Below are 12,512 nucleotides of genomic sequence, written 5' to 3' on the forward strand. Positions count from 1 at the left end.
AATGAACATAGTTAACAGACTACCAGAGCATCTTATGTCTGGAGCTACGTTGTACACTCATCTTCGCAGAATTTGCGGCAATACTGTAATATCAACTTAAATTCATATTTCACACATTTACGTTTTAGTTAATGTACATTATGCGTCATTGCAGTCAATTTAACACCCCATCCGAGGCATTGGCTTTCTTTCATATTAAATGCTACTGGGGCAAGCGGACTCATGGCTTCACATATTTGAATTGTTTACCAATGCGGAAAGCAATAAAGTTGTAAATAATGATACCAACATAAATAAACATGAAAAGTAAAGGCATCGTGCAAAATCTTTTCTCGACCTGACACGGGGCTCGAACTCACAACCATCGGGTTCGCGCCTTAGATCATCAGTCCATTAGATCTATCCCGCAGCATGAACTTCAGCCGCTTATATTCTGCTTAGTGGCGTCCCCGCCCTGTGCTCGATCACTGTTAAGTTTCACGGACCAGATGCACACATTCTTTTAACTTTGGCCCAGCCACTTAAAACGGATAATGCCCCAGTGGGCAATTTCAGCTCTATTTGCAAAGTCTCCGCATGGTTTGATAGGTCACTTTTACATGAAAAGTCAATCAGTCCCATTAGCTTTGGAATAAATCCGGTTTTGAAAACTAATGCTGGCCTGGACTCCGTTCTTGGGAACCGTGAACGTGTGTGTCTGGTATGTAGGGAGTGGCAATCCCGTCCACGGCCCGCCGCTGATAGAGGCCACTGCAGCTTAATGCCAAACTCTTTGTTGAGATATATATATATATATATATATATATATATTTCCAAAACCAAGTTGCCCCCAATTCAGAGAAGCCACTTCAGGTGGGTTCAAATTCCGTGTTTATTTGAAGAAAGCTACAGAAACGCTGTGCAGAAATGTCTCCAAAATGATCAAAGCCTGGCGCGTTTAATGCGCATAGCGCATTTCCTCAGAGGCAATCTTGGTCAGCTACTCACAGCATGGATTATTTTTTTCACTTCTGACCTCCTGTCTTAAGGGCGTGGGCGCGCCCCCCAGGCATTCTGGTAAAAGTAGTTCATTGTTTTTCAAACTCGAGTGAGTTGCTCCTTGTAGCGAAATGGATCCAAATAATAAACCACAGTGGGCTGGGGACGACTTCAAACACCAGCGGTCTGTGAAATGATGCTTTCTCCATCACGACCTTCCTGCCCTTTGCTGTGCTGCATCGCCTGACGCTGCATGGGTCCATGGGGCCATGGTTGGGCTTCTCTACGACCGGGACCGGCCGTTAGTACATCCAAAACTAAGTTGCCCCCAATTCAGAGAAGCCACTTCAGGTAGGTTCAAATTCCGTGTTTATTTGGAGAAAGCTACAGAAACGCTGTGCAGAAATGTCTCCAAAATGATCAAAGCCTGACGCGTTTCATGCGCATTTCCTCAGAGGCAATCTTGGTCAGCTACTCACAGCATGGATTATTTTTTTCACTTCTGACCTCGTGTCTTAAGGGCGTGGGCGCGCCCCCCAGTCATTTTGGTAAAAGTAGTTCATTGTTTTTCAAACTCGAGTGAGTTGCTACTTGTAGCGAAATGGATCTAAATAATAAACCACAGTGGGCTGGGGACGACTTCAAACACCAGCGGTCTGTGAAATGATGCTTTCTCCATCACGACCTTCCTGCCCTTTGCTGTGCTGCATCGCCTGACGCTGCACGGGTCCATGGGGCCATGGTTGGGCTTCTCTACGACCGGGACCGGCCGTTAGTACATCCAAAACTAAGTTGCCCCCAATTCAGAGAAGCCACTTCAGGTAGGTTCAAACTCCGTGTTTATTTGAAGAAAGCGAATGAAAAAAACAATGGGGGGGGGGGTAGAGTATAGATGTAGGATTCTTACTCCACGGGCACTGCTACATAAACAAAAAGAATCCTACTCACAGTGAAGGGGACGGTGAGTATGCCACAAGTGTGGGGACACTCAGTGTTGTGTTAAATACCCCTCACACACCAACAGGCCCCTTGACGCACACCAGAGGTACTGTTCATAGTGACAACAGTTGATTACCTCACCCTGCACCTTTTTAACAGTGCCAGCCCGGGGTTATGAATAAAGTTTTTCTCAACACCCACGAGCCAGGTACTTTTTAACCTTCACCATCCCCACCACTCACATTTAACTATTACTACCCCTTCACTTGCATCACACACACCACACATAGTCCAATTTAAAGTGCTCCCGCGTAGTCGTAGGTCGCAGCACGCCGCATCCCGTTAGAGGGATGCGAAGACCCCTATGATGAAGCATGACACCAAGGGGCCTGTTGGTGTGTGAGGGGTATTTAACACAACACTGAGTGTCCCCACACTTGTGGCATACTCACCGTCCCCTTCACTGTGAGTAGGATTCTTTTTGTTTATGTATTTGAAGAAAGCTACAGAAACGCTGTGCAGAAATGTCTCCAAAATGATCAATGCTGGGATAATTCACCTTATTTTGGGAATTTTACGTCACGCTTACACCACAAAATTCCCAGATTTATACAATTTTGTGTGATTACACCGCATTCATTGTAGGGGTTAATGTAACTCGCTTAATTTAGTATAGCATAATTTCACAAAATTACACTAATTCACGCATGCTTATGCGAAATGCACCACAGACTAAGAAAATGATCCAAACGGTCCATTCACGTAAAAATTCAACTTGCAAATGCAATTTCGAGTGGATTTCTAGTTGCTCACATTCAAAACACCATAGCTCACCTTTGGATTTGTAGTTTTATATGCAAACGTTACACTTACTGTCCACTCTTTCACAACATATACCGGAAATGTTTGTTGACTGGCCATTTTAGAGGAAATGTTGCTTGCATTTAAAACAATGCCCTTCATGTTCAGATTTTTAATTTTGTTAAAACAAATTACCAGACCGACCCACTCACCTAAAAAATGTACCTCAAAGGGCTTGTGCATTCAAAAATTACCTGAACTGTACTTCTCAGCCAAAATAATGTCCCCCCTGAATTAATGTAGTATGGAGTAATGGCGTAATCTCTCACATTTCACGTAAATTTAATTCTATGAAATACTAAAATGTCGCTCAGGCCTAATTTCCGCAAAAAATATATATATTCACCAGGAACCAAAAGCTCCTGTAATTGGGATTCTCACTGGCATAAAGGAGTGTTGTCCAGAAATACTCTGACCGCTTGTGCTTCACACCTATCTTGGGAAGCGGTTCACTCTTTACTTGCCTAAGCGTCCTCTGCCGGATGGTCGTTCCCCGCTTTCGCAGACTACGGCTGGGGGGTAAGTCTATCTCTGTCAAGGCTGCTGTAGCCTGGAATTCGCTCCCTACTGATCTCCATTCCATTTCAGAGCTTTTGCCCTTTAAGAAGCAGCTGAAAAACTCATCTGTTCAGCATGATTTGCTAATCCGATCCCTGTCCCCACATGTGCTCCTCACCGCACAAGGACACTCTCGAGTAACAGTGCGCGCTACAAATGCATTATAACATAACATTGAGAGATTGTTTCCCTGTCTTCTGGAGACTTCTGAACTCGCCTTAAAACTTTGTTGCATATTTACTTGGAGTCCTTAATTCTGGTTGAAGTGATGGATTCACTAGAGGAGCCGAGCTGACGGGAAGGTCGGTGAAATTGAAGTTGCAAGATATAGTTCATCCATTCCATAATCAGGGATACATTGTTGGTACAGTTTTCATCTAAATGGTCCTGATGTGCAGCCATAATATTACCACTGATGGAGTCATTCCTTTGGAGACATTTGAGATTCTCTGTGGGCGTTTCAATGAATGCCAACCTTGCCGAGGCTTGGTGCATCAGTTTAGGTGACAGCGTGATGATCTGAAGATGATGATCACTCTCTGCCCACGGGGTAATATAATATTTTCAACAAGGGGGAAAGTTGCAGATAGTATAGTCAAGGAAGGAGCAGGTTTTCCTGTTGGTTCTCATCCAGTTTGGTGGCATGTCCTGTGGGAAACGACCATTCAATATTTTGCAGCCCACGCTGCTAAGTTGAAAGATCATATATTCGCCAAGCATGCTAAGTGGGCAGCTGCTTAGCTTTGCCTGTTCGATGGTGCTCTGGTGCTGGCTAGTTTGGGTTCCTTGTGGTAATCTGGGAAATCTTGGAAAAGATTTGTATTAAAATCCCCAGTGATCAAGCATGCTGCTTTAGGGTAGTTGCTGACTAGGTTGACCAGGGTTTGTATTAAACTGATTCATTTGGACCTTTCCTCCCTTGTACTTGGACAGATGTAGGCATTTATCCGTAATATCAATTGCTGCAATCTCAGATTACTGATCTTGATTCCTGACAGCCAATTAGTTCTCTTTGAATGTTAACAAGTCACTGATCCCTTTTAACTTGACTGAGGTATAAATATATAGCCCACCTTTTGGTCTGCTGTACTTATGCTTCCTGAAGACTGGTGTTAAGTGCTCAATGTTATGTTATGTTGTTATGTTATAGGTGCTTATATAGCGCGCAGCTGCCCCAACTATGGGGCATCCCGGCGCTTTAATGAACAGGAGAAGCAACTACCGCAGGAGTGGACTTGCGGCTATAACATAACAGAGCAATTTAACAGAAGAGGTAGGTTTTGATAGTTTTTTTGAACAACAGGAGATCCTGTAGGCCACGGACCTGGAGTGGTAGGGCGTTCCATAGTTTCGCTGCGAGATAGCGGAAGGAGCGTCCTCCCATCCGCACGCGATTTATTCGAGAAACAACTACTAGGTGCTGACCCTCTGAGCGTAGAGCTCGCCTAGGGGTATAGGGGGTCAGAAGGGGACAGAGCATGGGGGGAGATGCAGAGTGCAGGATTTTAAATGCCAGACAGAGGGTCTTGAATTGAATCCTCCTGTCCATGAGCAGCCAGTGAAGTTTGGTCAGGGTACTAGAAACTGACTGGGAGCAGGGGAGCCCTGTTAAGGCTCTAGCCGCATTTTGGACTCGTTGCAATCTTCCTACCTCCGCCTGGTTAGCTCCTAAAAGTAGGGAGCTCGCATAGTCAAGTCGAGATTTTTAAGATCGGCTTCAGGTTCCGAAGGATCCCAAAACATGTGGCGACAACCTTTTTAGTGTGGGTGATGAAATTAAGCGAGGAGTCTAGCCAGACTCCAAGGTTTTTTACCTCGCTCTTAGGTTCAGGAGGGATCCCGAGCATGTCAGGCCACCATTTCTCTCCCCAGGCTGAGACATCCTTTCCTACAAGTAAGACTTCAGTCTTGTTGGCATTAAGCTGTAGGTAATTAGATGTCATCCAGTTGGTAACTGCGGACAAGCCAAGTTTAAACTTGGATGCGTTCAGCCCTGAGTCTTCACTCAGTTCTACCACTAACTGAGTGTCGTCCTCGTATGAGACTATGGAGAGCTCCCACCGTTTGGCAACTTCAGCCAGTGGCTGGACGTAGAGATTAAATAACATCGGACTGAGTGCAGATCCCTGGGGTACTCCCTGCTCAATTGCACGTTTCTTTGATAGAAACGGTGGGGTGGACACACGGAAGGACCTACCGGTCAGAAATGCCCTGAACCAGTCTAGTGCTTGTCCACGGATTCCTACTGCCTCCAGTCGATGTAACAGTATCTCGTGTGAGACCGTGTCAAAGGCAGCGCTGAGATCAAGAAGAATCAGCGCTGTCGTCTGACCGGAATCCATGATGTTCCGAAGATGTTCTGTTACACCTAGAAGTGCCGTTTCGGTGCTATGTCCCGCACAGAATCCATGCTGGGAGGCGTCGAGGATGGTATTAGCGCAGAGGAATTTCGTTAAGATGTTGTTCACGTGGGATTCTGCCACCTTGGCAGGCCATGGAAGCAGTGAGATTGGCCTAAAATTTTCCGGTTTTGTGGGGTCTAACGTGGGTTTTTTGATTATGAGGGATACCCAAGCCTGCTTCCATCTAGTGGGTATAATGGCAGATCTAAAGGAAGAGTTGATAATTTCACGGAGGGGACTGAGTATGAGTGCGGAGGCTTCTTTAAAATGGGCAGGTTTTAGTGGGTCTGCAGGAGAGCCCGATTTGATTTTCCCACATTGTCTGAGAAAATAGTCCTGACTTAATTCAGGTATAATCGTGAGTTTGTTGTTCGACCCTCTACTAGGGGGGGTAAGTTCAGGAGTGGCTGGAAAGGAATTATAGATAGTTCGTATTTTATCTATAAAGAAGGAGGCAAGTTTTTCACAGTGCAGATAGGAGGCATTTGTTGCTACTGCCGCTTTTTGGGCGGAGAGGTCTTTTAGGATTTTAAAAATAGTTTTCGAGGGGTTCTAGCTAGCCTTGATCTCGTTGGTATACTAGGCGGCTCTATTCCTGCAGATATTTCTGTGGTAGTTCTTTTGTGCCGCCCTGTATTGGCCTTTTAATGTCAAGTCGTATGTTTTCCTCCATCTACGTTCAACAAGTTTACATTCTTTCCTAAGGATAGTAAGCTCCTCATTGTACCACGGGCTGGATTCCTGAGAGCGGGCTCTGATCCAGTCGGCTGGGATCAGAGAGTCTAAGGCTTGGGTTAACCAGGTACAAATGTTTTCATAGCCTAGCTCGGTATCGCCCTCTGTTTCAGGGGGGTCCGCTTTAAGGAGGGCGTAGAAATCCTCGAGACGTAGCTTTCGCCACGGGCGATTGAGGACTCGTTGGGCGTTGTTCCCGATGGACGACTCATGTATAGGACATGACATGGTCACCATCATGTGATCGGACCAGGAAACTGGAATGGGTCCTTCAGCCGAGACCTCAACTAGATTAGTAAAGATTGGGTCCAGAAGATGGCCTCCCCTATGCGTGGGGCTCGTGACTAATTGGCAGAGTTGAAATGCTGCAAGGTCGGCACATAGGCTGTTAATTTTGTAAACTAGAATCGGGAGGCTTGCGTCAGCCCATGGTTCCTGTAGGGCTATCATTTTTTGGTTCTTTCAGAACATAAACAGGGAGAATAAAGGCAGCTTAGCACGGGCAAATGCTTGAGGACTAATTACAGTCAAGGCTTCTGCTGAATAGTGCGGCAGGCAGCCAAGCCCAGTCTTCTCCTATGTGGTTTGCACCCTCTGTTTGCTCTAATTTGTGATGACACAACTCTGGGAATTTTTTTAAATTAAGGACTGGTTCTTCCTTCCAGACACTGTGAGAACTGGTGATTTTACTAGTACTGTTGGATAGCCTCTCTCTTTGAATGGGATAATCTTGATGACCCATGAGTTAAATAACTATGATCTAGATAATATTAACAGTTGATGAAATGAATGTTGCAAGTGTAGGTTCTGAGTTTTGATTAATTTTAGGATGAAAGGAATTTGATTGCTGTGATGATGCCTTTCTCTGATCTGCTCAGTTCACAAATGGACTTTAGCAACCTGAGAAGGTTCCCCCTATTTAGAATGTCATGAGGACCCTGTGAGTGATACTCCGGGGTGAACAGTAGCCTGGTATTTCCATTTGAAAATGCTGTTTCTTGGCACCTTGGTTTACGGAAACATTGAGAAAGCAAAAACAGATTTGCAGGAATCATGAGAGAACATGGCGAAAAGCCTATGACAGCGAAAATAAAACGATATATAAACAGACATTAGCCGTCTATAAAAAATGATTTTTGAGGCCAAAAAGAACTTTTATGGGGAACAAATTGAAAGCGCAAAAAACTTCAGCAGACAACTGTTTGAGGTAGTGAAGTCATTAGCTGGAAAATCACCTGATCTGGCTCCCCCACCCTCTCAGGCTTTTTGCGATGCCTTGGCAAATTTTTTCTTTTCAAAAGTGAATGACATTTACGCCGATTTTTCTATGATTAATAAACCAATTAATTTGGCACCTATTCTATCTAATAAACAAACTGAGTGTTCATTCACCCAATTTAAAGAGGCAAAGGAGGATCAAATTACAGACATTATTAGGCTAATTAAATCAGGTTCTGCCCTAGATTCTTGTCCTCCCAAAATTTTTGCCCCTATAATCGACTTAATAAGTGATTTCACAATGCAAATCTGTAATGCGATGTTCATATCAGGTGTTTTCCCTGATAGGTTGAAGAACACGCTATTAAATCCTCTTCTAAAGAAGCCAGGCTTGGATAAAGAGTTACTAAAAAACTACAGGCCTATTGTAGCTTGCCTTTCTTAGCCAAAGTGGTTGAGAAAGTAATGAATGTTCAGCTTTCAGAATACATTGAACAGAATGATTTGCTCGATGAGTCACAGTTTGGCTTTCGGAAAATGCATGGAACCGAAACTGCGCTCATCAAGGCCGCTGATGATATCAGGGCCATTAGAGACCAGGGTGGTACGGCGGTTCTGGTTATGTTAGATCTATCCACGGCCTTCGACACGGTCAATCATTCCATCCTGATTGACCGTGTCGGAGAGCTGGGTATCCATTCCACGGCTGGAGCCTTGCTTACTTCCTTTTTGGCAGGGAGAACACAGGCAGTAACTCTGGGGCCTTTTAGATCGGTTGACCTAGCGCTACCATGTGGAGTGCCGCAAGTTCGGTTTCAGGAAGGCATGTTGGCAATTAAGGAGTGGATGGCCTGCAACTGTTTAAGGCTGAATTCCGAGAAAACTGAGGTTATCATTTTTGGTAAACTTTTTCCCATCTGGTCATCAATTTGGTGGCCTCCGTTACTCGGAGTATTACCGTCTCCAGTGCAGAAAGTTCGAAATCTTGGAGTTAACTTCGATGAGAAATTAAACTTCATTGATCATGCCAATCAAGCAGCCTCCACAGCATTTTTTAAACTCAAACTCCTAAGAAAAATAATTCCATTTCTCTCGGAAAATGGACTGAAAACGGTGGTGAGCTCACTGGTACTGTCCGCCTTGGATTACTGTAACGGTTTATTTCTGAATGCTCAAGCTCAGGTGGTTGCCAAGCTCCAATTGGTCCAGAATGCTGCAGCGAGACTGCTATCCGGGACCCCCAATTATAAACCGATTAAACAGGTAATCAGGAGTTATCACTGGCTGACGGTTAAAAACATTTAAAACATTGTGCCTCACCTTTAAAGCCATCCATCAGCGAGGGCCGGAGTTTCTTAAACAGAAGCTCTTGCTCTATCGCCCCAATCGACAATCAAGGTCAATAAATTCATTTCATCTTATTGTACCAAGAACTAGGACAGTCACTTGGGGAGACAGATGTTTAACAAATGCTGCAGCCAGACTCTGGAACACGCTTCCACTGGTGATAAGATCCGCCACTACATTGTTACAATTTAGAAAATTGGTGAAGACATGGCTGTTTAACCAATAAGTTCCACCTCCCCTTTATTATTTCTCATGATTAAAACTGTAAATTGAGCATATTGAGGCACCTGTGAGTTTTAGCGCCAAGACGCCTACGGGCATATAATGCGCTTTATAAATTTTAAAAATAAATAAATAAATAAATATCCTTGGTAAGGCCCCAGGTCTTACCAGGGACCTGCTCTATCTTGTGTGCCTTCAGCATTGATTCCTGCCGATGCTCCTTCCGAGGACAGTGATGTGAGTGCTCAATTTTATGTGTTGCCTTCATTTGAGGGGTCAGGGGATCCTGATCCTTTGCTATCATTACTCTAATAGAGTCCCTCGAGGATCGTACAAGGTCCTCGCGGACAGCTGTGGTGAGATTACCATCTGGCTGCCTCTGGGGAGATCGGCCGATTTTTTACACAGTGGTTGGTTCTGCCTTCTCTCCTCGACTCCGCAATAGAAGGCTTAAATGTCGTGCCTCCTTTGCCGGTGTCTGAGTGTCCTGACAATTGACTTAACTCACCCTCTGAGCAATTTACAGCATCCTGAGAGTCTGTGGGTTCTGCTACAGCGTCTAGGGTTAGTGTTTGAGCGAACTGTGACTGTAAGGGGAAGCCTTGTGTCCCGTTTGACTGGATGGTTTATGTTCTTTTGCATGCAAATATTGGAAACAGTTTGCGGGTTGCAGAGGTGGTGGCACTGCTTGTCTTGTTGCCCTGTTTTCAAAGCCTTTTCTTTTACCTCTTACTGAGGGGTTGTAATGGTAGATGACTTTCGGTAGCCATCTCACCCTAGGCTCACTCACTACCACGAGAGAGACCCTTCACTAGGGGAGCAGTTGTTATCAGGGCCCCTTACTGGTCAGGGTCACATCTCCGGGAGGGCTTGAGTTCAATATGGGGCCTTGCATTCATGCCTCCAGTGGAGAGTTTACAAGTTCTTATGCCATGGCATCCACGGTTGCCAGGATGCTGGGACTGAATTGAGGGGCTTCGCTTCCCATGTTGGAGATTAAATTTGTGTCATTCTGTGCCTTGTGAACTCATTGGGTGGTTGCATCCGTGTATTGTTGACATAGACTGGGTTCCCTAGGGCGTCTCTAGATTTTGGTCAAAACTGTACTAAGGAATATTGGGAGTGAGGACAGGCTTTCAATTATAGGAGAGCAGCAGCATACTGATTACACCAAGTTTATGTTTGATTGCGCTCTTATGAGGTTACTTTGTCCAATTTGTTGTCTTAAGAAATGTTTTTTAATCTTTGGTTGGCCATGAGATATCTTTTCTAACATGCCTAATTTAATAAATTTTCAGAATTTTATTTTTCCAAGTAATGACTTAGACGGGTTTCTTTTGCACTGGATGGTACTTTGGAGTGCGTTAATTCAGATTCGTATTTTGTGCGAAGTCATCCTTGCATAACGTAGACCACAAAGACATTTGATCAGATAAATGACATTGTCGTATTTGTAGTTAGTGAATGCCTTGATGAGCCATTGACTATTACTGCCTATGTCTACTGCTTTTGTACTGGTGAATATGCAGATGAAAAGGTTCCCACATGGGCAGTGAACCACTAAACAGATAAGCCCTGGAGTGTGTTTGCTGGGCTAGGTTTGTCTTGCTGCTGTTTTGTGTATCACTATCAAAGGGTTACATGTATTCTTACCGCATGTAAGGGAGAGCAGAGGTTTCTCCCAATGTGTACCAGTACTGGACAGGGTTTTTGAGTAATTTTAATGATTTTCTTTATATGGTCGATGCAGAGAAGAATGTTGTGACACATGTAATCCTATCTATTTCTTCTTTGAGCTTTGTTTATAGTAGAGCCTCCCTGATGTTATTTCTGGCCTATTTTCTCATTGTGTTTTTTTAAAATAAATCTCTTTGGGTGATTGTGGGCTTCTACCTTTGTGATGAGAGTAGACTCTTGTTCATTCTACACATTGACATATGTACAGGTTCTGTCCCAAAAAGTGGAGGTTTTCCCTGAGGCCCCTCACTATTACACAGAAGGAGACTATTTATGCCAGTGGGTTTGTGGTAAACTGGGTTTCAAACTCATGGTCTCGATTTGTATTGATAGATCCAGAAAAGAGATCATGTCACTGCTAATGGATTGGGAGAACTTGAAGTACATACTGATCTCTTTGGCTGACCTATGTGATGAATCCTTCTGTTCAAGTGATGTCTCCCTGCCAGAGTACCAAAGCATTGTCAATATAACAAGGCCATAACCTAATGTGTTCCTAATAGTTATTTTCTGAGTGGATACAATCAGTCCCAAATTAGTGAACATAGAAGCAGATCAAACTTGGGGCAGAGGTAATGCCTATCACTTTCCCCCTATCTAATTATATAGGCTGCCACTGTGCTCAAATGAAATTCTCCATGAAGGCTAACTGGGCGCAGTCTATCACATAACCTATGGGAGTAAAGTATTCCCATTCCATATCCCTGAGGATGTTCTATATATAGAAACCTTGAGTGTTCTCATTTGGAGAATACTGGTATACAAAGCTTCGATGTCCACAGTATTTGAAGGTCATTGTTGGTGTTTTATTCTGTGAAAGGCTCGATACGTCTGTAGTGTCCTTTAAGTACGAAGGCATTTTACAAACGAATGGTCTTAGGATCCAATCGCAAAACTGTGATTACGGTTCAAGAATCAAGCGATGATGATATCATGAATTATCCTAATGGACGGAACCTGGGTTAGTGGCTTTTTGGGGAGAATGTAGACTAAAGGGATTGAGGGCTGGGTGGTGGGAGGTTTGCAACTAGGAAGTCCTCTTCATTTTGGAGCATCCAATTTTGGATTAGAGACTCCTCAACCATATTTTGAATGGTGATGATAAGTCTTGGGCTAGAGCCTTCTGGAGATTTTGAAACTATCAGAGTCTGAGAGTAGTCTGAGACATCCTGTGTTGTTCAAGGTCCATTTCATGCCATGACCACAGTCTCCCTTCCTTTGTCAGCAAGTTTGATCACCAGGTCCCTGTTATTCTGGAGTGACTTAAGAGCTAATTGTTCTCTTTAAGACAGATTTTGATATGGATTTATTTTGCCTTGGCACACACTTTCGAAATCGGTGATGATTGTTTGTTCAAAGGCAATCCTTTATTTAGTGTGACTAGGCAGGAGGAGGTTACAAGTGATTTGTTTTGTAATTCTCTATTTGTGAGTGTCAGTTCCTTCGCGGCATTCTCTCCGAAGAATGTCTTGTGTCTAACTTTACAGAAACATTTAAACATGTCACCCTGGGTGC

The sequence above is a fragment of the Lissotriton helveticus genome, chromosome 10, assembly GCF_964261635.1.
Source record: "Lissotriton helveticus chromosome 10, aLisHel1.1, whole genome shotgun sequence".
Taxonomy (NCBI): domain Eukaryota; kingdom Metazoa; phylum Chordata; class Amphibia; order Caudata; family Salamandridae; genus Lissotriton; species Lissotriton helveticus.